This window comes from Oreochromis niloticus, unplaced genomic scaffold, assembly GCF_001858045.2.
Source record: "Oreochromis niloticus isolate F11D_XX unplaced genomic scaffold, O_niloticus_UMD_NMBU tig00008733_pilon, whole genome shotgun sequence".
NCBI classification, from domain to species: Eukaryota; Metazoa; Chordata; class Actinopteri; order Cichliformes; family Cichlidae; genus Oreochromis; species Oreochromis niloticus.
The window spans coordinates 4,134-13,494 of NW_020329392.1; the positions used below are offsets into that span (position 1 = coordinate 4,134).

General features: G+C 38.0%; 1 long non-coding RNA gene across 1 annotated transcript; it reads right to left on the reverse strand.

Annotated features, from left to right (window-relative positions):
- Window positions 1–4,298: 4,298 nt before the first annotated feature.
- On the reverse strand, window positions 4,299–8,642 carry LOC109198933 (uncharacterized). Its single transcript, XR_002059472.2, has 3 exons — window positions 8,615–8,642; window positions 7,395–7,421; window positions 4,299–5,025 (listed from the first exon to the last, which is right to left on the reverse strand). It is a non-coding gene; the product is annotated as an uncharacterized LOC109198933 (long non-coding RNA).
- Between the last annotated feature and the right edge of the window lie 719 nt (window positions 8,643–9,361).

Consider the following 9,361-nt stretch of genomic DNA (forward strand, 5'->3'; position numbering starts at 1 on the left):
ATATGCGGACTACCTCTGTGCTGGAACTCAACTCTGTAAAAGTAATCAATGATTTCACCAAGGGGCTGTGCAGGAGAAAAAAGCAAATCTCTGAACAAAGCCTCGACACGCTTATCAAACATTCGCATGGTGGTTACTGGATTTGATCTTAGAATTTCACACTTTTCTGACCAGTCCAGGGCTTCGAAATCAACCTCTTCACCTTGCTGTCTCTTTATTGCTTGAATCACTTCAGGCCATCTCATCTCAGCAGCAGAGAAAGTGACAAAGAACTGAGGTGTTCCTATTTGACGAACCATACTGAATAGATCTCTGGTAGTTTTCTGCCAGTAAGCTGGAGTTCCTCTGAGTGGCTGCATAAATCTGATTGCATCTTTATTTCTTACCAGCTTCTCTACTTCTGTCTTACTTTGTAACATTCCTGATGTGATTTTGCGTCCATCTTTGGTCATAGTTTTACCTTTCCTTAGCTGTATTGTCATGCTGGAATTGGCCAAGTGTATTTCAGTGACAAACTGTGAGAAAAACAGGTAATTTGTATCTTTAGCAAATCTTGCATCAATGTTGAAAAGCCTTGACTTGAAGTAAGCACTCGGTGTGAGCTTGAGACGTCTCTTTTCATCCAGTGTATTCTGACCAGTAGGAAACTGCACAGGAAATGCCATGGCTTCCAAATGAGGAGTTCTGAAGAAGCTAACAGGATTGTTTCTTTCTGCAGGAGCCACACAATATGTGTTATCAGTGAAAGAGAGAATCTCTTCTGAAATGTCTACAGGCTGCAGACAACTTTCTAGAGCAAAACCGCCATTGTTCAAATCACTTTCTGGTTCCTCTGGATTTTGTCCCTCTGGCTGTTCATCACAGGATTGCATATTAACATCTTGTTCACTTTCAGACTCAGTTTCACACAAAAGGGCATCTTTTTCATAGTTGTCAATTTCCATTAGATCTGCTTCATCATAATCATCACTTCCCATGCTGGCTTCATCACTGCTGTCATCATCAGGTAACGTTGGATCACAAAGCAATGCATCATCTCTGATAACAATATCTGTGTACTGTGGATGAATCTGTTTGAGTTTACGCAGGGCTTGGATCAGTTTAGACCAGGTGACAGTCTGGAACAGCTGATGGCCTTTGTAGCACAGTCGTCTTTTCAACTTGATCCTCATTATCTGTGATTGGCTTCTGAGCCGAGGTAAAGAGTCAACTGTTTGTTGGACCTCAGATGGTACACACACCACATTACCACGTATGAGTCTTTGTCTGCCCTTTGGAAGAGGAATAATCTTAGCAAATGGTATGCATTTGGCAATCAGATGTCTCTCCAGAATGTTGAGATCACACAATTCAGCTGGAATATCCTGCAGTTCTAACCGTTAACAGCAGCAAGCCTTGGCATGCGTCCACTTTTGAGGGAACTGTGACACGTGTGGCAGATATACTCCTTTTTCTCTCAACAGGAAAGCTGCAGTGATCATTACATGCTTCATCACACACATGAACAAATTTACCAGTTAGACACTGCTGAGCTACAGTTTGGTGTTTTGAGTAATTTGTTCTTTTGCAGATTTTAACCTGATTAGGAAAAGAAGCTTTTAGACAACAGTACAAACATAAGATGGTGCTGACTTAATGTTTGATCTGAAACGAGATATGGCCTCATTCATTAAACTGTTATCTGGATGACACTGTAAACTTTCAGCTGGTCGATGCATCTGACGATATTTTCTCTTTATGTTCATTGCACATCTGATATTATGCATCTGTCTAAAGAAAAACCGTTCCAATATTTTACTCTCATTCGTTCTCTCATATTGTCCTTGTGATGCTGCTGAAATTGTGTCTCTTCTCCATAACGTTTGATAATGTAAGATCGTTTTTTCTGTTTAAATTTTTCACTGTCTTTATATAGGTTATAAACATATGACCTCATGTAAGCTTTATGCTTGTCTCTGAATTCAGCACATGTTCTGTAAGCCCTTCTTATACGTTCCTTCTGCTTTTCTCTGAATAGGGGGTTGTCTTTATATGTCCTTATGACACGTTCTCTTTTTCTCTCTCTAATTTTAGCACTTTCTCTATAGGTCCTTCTCATTTGCTCCTTCTGTTTTTCCTTAAAATCATCCCTTTCTCTATAGATCTTTCTCAAATGTTCTGTCTGTTTCTCTCTATATGTAGTATTTAGTTTATACAGATTTCTTTTGTACACACTTTTCTTCTGTCTATGATCTGGATCATTAGACTTTCTACTAGAATTTCTTTTCTTTGCCTTAAAGGTTTCATCAAAAGCGTACATCTGCCGTTCTTTCTTTTTCTGATTTTCTTTTCTTTGTGGTAGTGTTTGTTGGGCCAGTGATCTTCTCCTAATTTTTCCCTTCGGTGTTTATTACGTTTTAGTAGTTTATGTGAGAGTTCCTGTGTTGTCTTAATTGAACAGGAGGCAGTGTTTGAATCATTCTGAGGAACAGCATCTGATATTACCTGAGTTTCTCTCACAGAAGATGCAGAGGTTTCTTTCTGTAAATAATCAGAAGGACGATTCTTGTTTTCAGTAGCAGCTGTCTCATCTGAATAATCCACTCTGGATGGTGTCACTTCAGTGATTACAGTCTCCGTAACAGTTTTCCGTGTCTGCTCAGTGGTTGTTTGAGAATTTAATTCATGGACAGGTTCATTTAAAGCTGCGGCTGGAACACTTGCAGCGGTTTGTCTGTATTCGGTGTTTTGATTAGCATCTCTTTGGTCAGCAGCGTTTTCACTGTGAAACTCGACAGGCTGTAGCTCATAAGTGCAGGTTGGTGCGATGCTAAACATTCGGTACAAGCATTTGATCCTGTCAGTCATGTCGTTAAGACGTGTGAATTTTAACATAACTGCAGTTCCACCACTTACACCTAGTGACAATGGCATTCCTGTAGACTTACGTGAGTGAGGGTCAAAATATGCGTATTCACCTGAAGTCAGCCTGCAAACTGCAATGACGTTTCCTCCCATGACTAGCAAAGCATAGCGAACCTCTGAAGCCAAACACTGTAGTCCCTGTTCAAGGCTCGGAAGATGACCTGTACCATCAAATGTGCCATAATGAGCAAACTGAGACAAGTCCACTTGATACTCGTGTCTGCGGCTGGTGACCACTGTGGGAAGCTCATCGCAGGCTAGAAACACGCTGTTCACAAACCTCTTTCTGGCATCTGAATGCATGGCATGGCCTTTGTCCAACACACGGTTAAGATCTGCTCTCGTAATGAATTCATCCTCGTGTAAGAATGACAGGAAAACCAAACTGTTAGCCATGCATTGCTGATTCCTGTACTTTCCATACTTAGCAGAGGCCTGGCTTCGGGATGCACAGATGCTACTCACTCGTGGACGACTTTCACTGTTTGTAACCTGTACATGAGACGGTCCTGGAGCTTCTCCATCATGCTGCGTTTGCACAGTTACCTGGGGTTCAGTCTGGATTACCTGCTGTACTTTAGCATCTGCCACACATGCTGAGCGAACACCTCTCTTTACCACATCTGCATAAGACACTGCAGCTGTCTGAGCACTGCCCTGCACTTCTGGACTGGGAATACTTGTAACAGACACCTTTACCTGCTCACCGGTCTCAGAAACATTTACCTGTTCTCGCTGCTTTTGCCATCTAAGCATCTGGGACTGCGACCTTTGACCTTTTCTTGGCATTTTGTTGAAGTACAAACTGGAACTTGTATGTATACACAAATGTAAACAAAAGTCAACCTGTAAATACTGAAAAACTAATGACTTTAATGACTATTAAATCAGAGATTTATCAGAATTAATGTAAAAGGCTGACTTAAATACAAACTCAATATAAAAGTTCTTTAAAAAACACTTTGGTCTGTTTTATTGTAACTTTTTTCAAAAACTGTATATATTACTTATATTTTTCTTTAACCAGACTGGATAACAAATAGGTCTATACTTCTGTAATGTAATATGCAGAATAAATCTCAACAATCAATCAACAGGCTATAATAAAACTCTTAGCTTTTAACTAGACTTTGTGTAAATCTTTCAGATATCTAAAATGTAAAGCAAATATAAGGAGCTGTGATGGTGTGGTGATCAGATGACAGGCGATGGGGATTCTTCAGCTGGATGTTCTGCAGCAGTCAGGAAACAGGAAGTCTGGGTTCTCAGGGCAGCCTCTAGATGATAACTGTAATTGAATACTTACACTGAGTGACAAAAAAGGGTTTGACCTTAAATAATAATAGTATAAACTTGTAGTCAAATGTTATAACCAATGAAACAGACTTGAAAAATGTATTTGAATCAAATTTAATATTTATGTGAATATAACAGTCTGAATTACAAAATAACCAGATTATCTTACTACAAATATATCTCAAAAAAAGGTGTATATAAGTTTATATAATTTATCAAATTGCACTTGTAAGCCAAACTATCAGTGCTTATTTCAAAGTCTAATGCAAAATTAAAATGACAAATGTAGGGCTCTGTAAGTAGTTTCTACAGTGAGTTCTACTGTACTCTAATTCTAATACTGTATATTCAACTTTTTACTTGTAATTTCCAGCAAAATGAGTGGATATGAGAGAGTTTAATGACAGGAAAGATGGAGCAGTGAGAGCGGAGATCTCTCCGAATTCTGAAAACAGATCGATGAAGTTGTGGTAACTTCAATTCCAAAAACTTGGTTTCTTCTCAAACTTGGGTTTCTCAAACTTGGGTTTCTCAAACTTGGTTTTTCTCAAACTTGGTTTTTCTCAAACTTGGTTTTTCTCAAACTTGGTTTCAGGCAAACTTGGTTTCAGGCAAACTTGGTTTCAGGCAAACTTGGTTTCAGGCAAACTTGTTTTGCTTTTCAACTCAGGTTCAAGCTTGTCAAATTAGATAGAGCTCATGGCGGAGAAATGATAGAAGATAGAATGGCTTGTCAAAAAAGATGGAGCAGGGAGAGGGAGAGTGATAGGACAGACTGAATTGCTTGTTAATGATAGAGGGAGAGGGTTTTCTGCAGCAGGTCACCTGTAAGACAGAAAGAAAGTGGAATTAGACACACTTCCAACAAACTTGGCTTTACCGTATTTTTCAGACTATAAGGCACATTTAAAAGCCTTTAATTTTCTCAAAAATAGACAATGCACCTTATATACGGTTGTGCTTACTGATTTCAAACCAATTCTATGTGGTACAGGGCACTCAAAAATCTGTCAAATGTTTTAGTATGTCTTTGGTAAGCTACAAAGCAGCACCACTTGATGTATTGTCGGAGCGTGGCTACCATAGTCAGCACCCTCGTAGAGTAATTCGTACTGTGCTTCAACATAATATGGTGTGTGTGTGTGTGTGTGTGTGTGTAAGGGCCTGGCACCTGTTGAGAGCCATGCTTATGAAGCAGATTTCAAACTGATCAATCCACATTCATCAATCCACAAATCCTGAAAAGTGAGTGAATTCTTCTGTATTTTATGTCTTACAACTGAACAACGTTGAGAGTTATTGTAAATGAGTTGAATAAAGTTTGGCTTATCTGTTTTGTTTGACTTAATGTGCCTTAGAATTTAGTGCGCCTTACAGTCTGAAAAATACAGAACATATATATCATTACACACTGACGAGTTGTACAGTACATTATTAGATTCAACTGAATGAAAATGTTTAACATATGGTGGTGGAACATTTCTAAGGACATTTTTGCATTCTATTAACACAATAAAAACAAACAGAGTCTGTAAACTAAGATTCAATTCAATTCAATTCAATTTTATTTATATAGCGCCAAATCACAACAAAAGTCGCCTCAAGGCGCTTTATATTGTACAGTAGATAGCACAATAATAAATACAGAGAAAAACCCAACAATCATATGACCCCCTATGAGCAAGCACTTTGGCGACAGTGGGAAGGAAAAACTCCCTTTTAACAGGAAGAAACCTCCGGCAGAACCAGGCTCAGGGAGGGGCGGCCATCTGCTGCGACCGGTTGGGGTGAAAGAAGGAAAACAGGATGAAAGACATGCTGTGGAAGAGAGACAGAGATTAATAACAGATATGATTCGATGCAGAGAGGTCTATTAGCACATAGTGAGTGAGAAAGGTGACTGGAAGGGAAAAACTCAATGCATCATGGGAATCCCCGGCAGCCTACGTCTATTGCAGCATAACTAAGGGAGGATTCAGGGTCACCTGGTCCAGCCCTAACTATATGCTTTAGCAAAAAGGAAAGTTTTAAGCCTAATCTTGAAAGTAGAGATAGTGTCTGTCTCCCGAATCCAAACTGGAAGCTGGTTCCACAGAAGAGGGGCCTGAAAACTGAAGGCTCTGCCTCCCATTCTACTTTTAAATACTCTAGGAACAACAAGTAGGCCTGCAGTGCAAGAGCGAAGTGCTCTAATAGGGTGATATGGTACTACAAGGTCATTAAGATAAGATGGGGCCTGATTATTTAAGACCTTGTATGTGAGGAGCAGGATTTTGAAATCAATTCTGGATTTAACAGGAAGCCAATGAAGGGAAGCCAAAACAGGAGAAATATGCTCTCTCTTTCTAGTCCCTGTCAGTACCCTTGCTGCAGCATTTTGGATTAGCTGAAGGCTTCTCAGCGAGTTTTTAGGACTTCCTGATAATAGTGAATTACAGTAGTCCAGCCTGGAAGTAATAAATGCATGAACTAGTTTTTCAGCATCACTCTGAGACAGGATATTTCTAATTTTAGAGATGTTGCGCAAATGGAAGAAAGCAGTCTTACATATTTGTTTAATATGTGCATTGAAGGACATGTCCTGGTCAAAAATGACTCCAAGGTTTCTCACAGTGTTACTGGAGGCCAAGGTAATGCCATCCAGAGTAAGAATCTGCTTAGATACCATATTTCTAAGGTGCTACAGTAACTTACTGTAAACATTATATGGTCAAGCTAAACCCACACAATGAAGTTAGAGCAGACAGTTTCAGACCACCTGCTTTAAACACTTCACATGCACTCAACTCAAACTTATGACACATCACATGTACCTAAATGCCCAAAGGTCTCAAATTCCCATTTCTGTGTGTACTTACCTGGTACAACAGTATATCATAATGTCTGGGGAGCCGTTAACATAAAAGTAAAAATTAATTTACTCAGTATGACTTTTGGCAAAATGGAAAATTATATGGGGCATGTTTAATACACACTCCCCTCAATCTACAATAAAATCAGCATGGCCGATATTAGGGCCTAATTAAAAATGTAGTATGATGATAAGAGAGATCTGTAAGTCTGGAAATGTTTACATACAGACTTTTCTAGGATTTGATGATTGCCAAGAGCTGTGCTGACTCACAGCACTAAACTGAATCTCCTATAATGAGAAACATTTCCCAGCACTGCACATCAGACAAACCTTTACTTACCAGACTTGAGACGATCAGATCAGCAGTCTAGAGAAAGGAAACAATACATCAGATCACTGTTTGATGATTCAGGCTGTTGAGCCTCTTCACACACAATCCAATTTACTATGACATAAATTAAAGTAATTGAGGATTTTACTAGTTAAGGCTTTATGAGCTTACTGTAGTGTAAAGAGGAGATAAATGAACTGCAGCGTCACACATGGCATGTGTAATAAAAGCATTCATTACTACAGAAATGCAAAGAATAGGCACCAATATTTGTTGGCACAAGTGCAGGATATACCACATATTTCCTACACAGAAGCCTTGTGGCTCCAACATTTTCTACCACAAGTCAGTGCTAATAAAGTGTGAAAACCAAAACTTTTAAAAATGTAAGATACAAAGTAATTATATAAATCAGAAGCAACAGAAAACCTCATGTCTGACATGAATATGTAAATCTTAAAATACATTTAAATATTAACATGTTACAATAGCAGAGGTGCACCATGTTTTGTAATTAAAATTAAATGTCTTAAAATATTACACTAAAAAGTCCTTTCATTGTACCCGTTGCTAGGAATATTTATAAATTTTGCAGTGTACCTTTTTGGCAACCTTTCTATTTAATTTTAAAACACATTATATTCACTAAATAAGTAATAAACCAATTGGACACACTGGCTGTAATGTACCTAACAATGTCCACTCACACCTCTGGTTCTCTTCGTTTTTATTATTGCTTAACTGTTAAAGCTATTACTTATACCGAGTGAGGCAAAATACTTCTACAGTGTTCTGACTTTAATGTAATACATAAGCAGAATTTGACAGACAATATAAATCAATACCTGTGCAGCTCTTAAGTGTTTGAGCAACAACTTATACTGACTCCCCTAAAACACTTTAATTGTTTTGTCTGCTACTTAAATCCACAAACATAAGGAGAAAATGAACCACCGTATAAAGACATCTGACATTTAACTATGTTTGGATTTGATAAGCCATAAGAAATTTAAATCATACATAAATGGGCTATTAAACTTCAGGGACATTTTCAGGGACAGTCAGAGGCCCTGTGTGGGGCTTTGCTGCTACAGGTCACAAATCCTGTGTTTTTGCCAATCAGTAAATGGAAACATATCACAAAAAGTCAAACTACTGTATGTAAGTTGCCAAATGTGCTACGCAATGCCAGGTTCATACTGCTTCAATTACAATCACTGTTTACTTACCAGCAAAGGCAAAACCAAAGATCTCTTTCACTCTGTGTAACAAAAGACAAAGCACAAAAATACAAAATGAGACAACTCAAATCAGCATCAGAGTCAATACTGCATCACTGTGTGTAGTCCAAAAGATTCAGTACACTTCTTTGTTTACCACAGCAACAAACAACTCACCTGTTTTTTCTACACCTTATTAAAGATTACTGTCTTCATTAAGGTAATATGTGGTTTCATCCATTTGTAATAAGCCACACAAGTTTCTCAGTTATGTGATAGCTCTATTAGTTTGGTTCTATTAGATAACACAGTAGATTTAATAAGCAATGATTTGCTACACCTAGCACTGCACATTTTATCAAATTCTGACATCACAATTTCAAAGCATGAACAATCATAAATGAAAGCTTGGATGATATATTTGTAGGCTTCCACATTTGAGTTGGTCTGCATTCAAATTCTGCTTCCTAAAATATTATCACCTGCACACAGTATAACACATTTAGTATCATTTAATATGCTGTTGTTTTAAATATCTACATATCATGTTAATAATATTAATGGCACACTGCTGCATTTTATTTATTTGAAGGTGGCCTTTTTTATATTTCATTAATTTCCACAAAGTGAGAAGTTAAACAGAGCTGCAGGTGTAGGTTTTACTTAAAAACAACCCAACCTGCACAAACAAGTGTTTGTTAAACAGTTCTTAAAATTTAACTAAAAAACTAAAATTGATTAATTAAAAAAAACCCT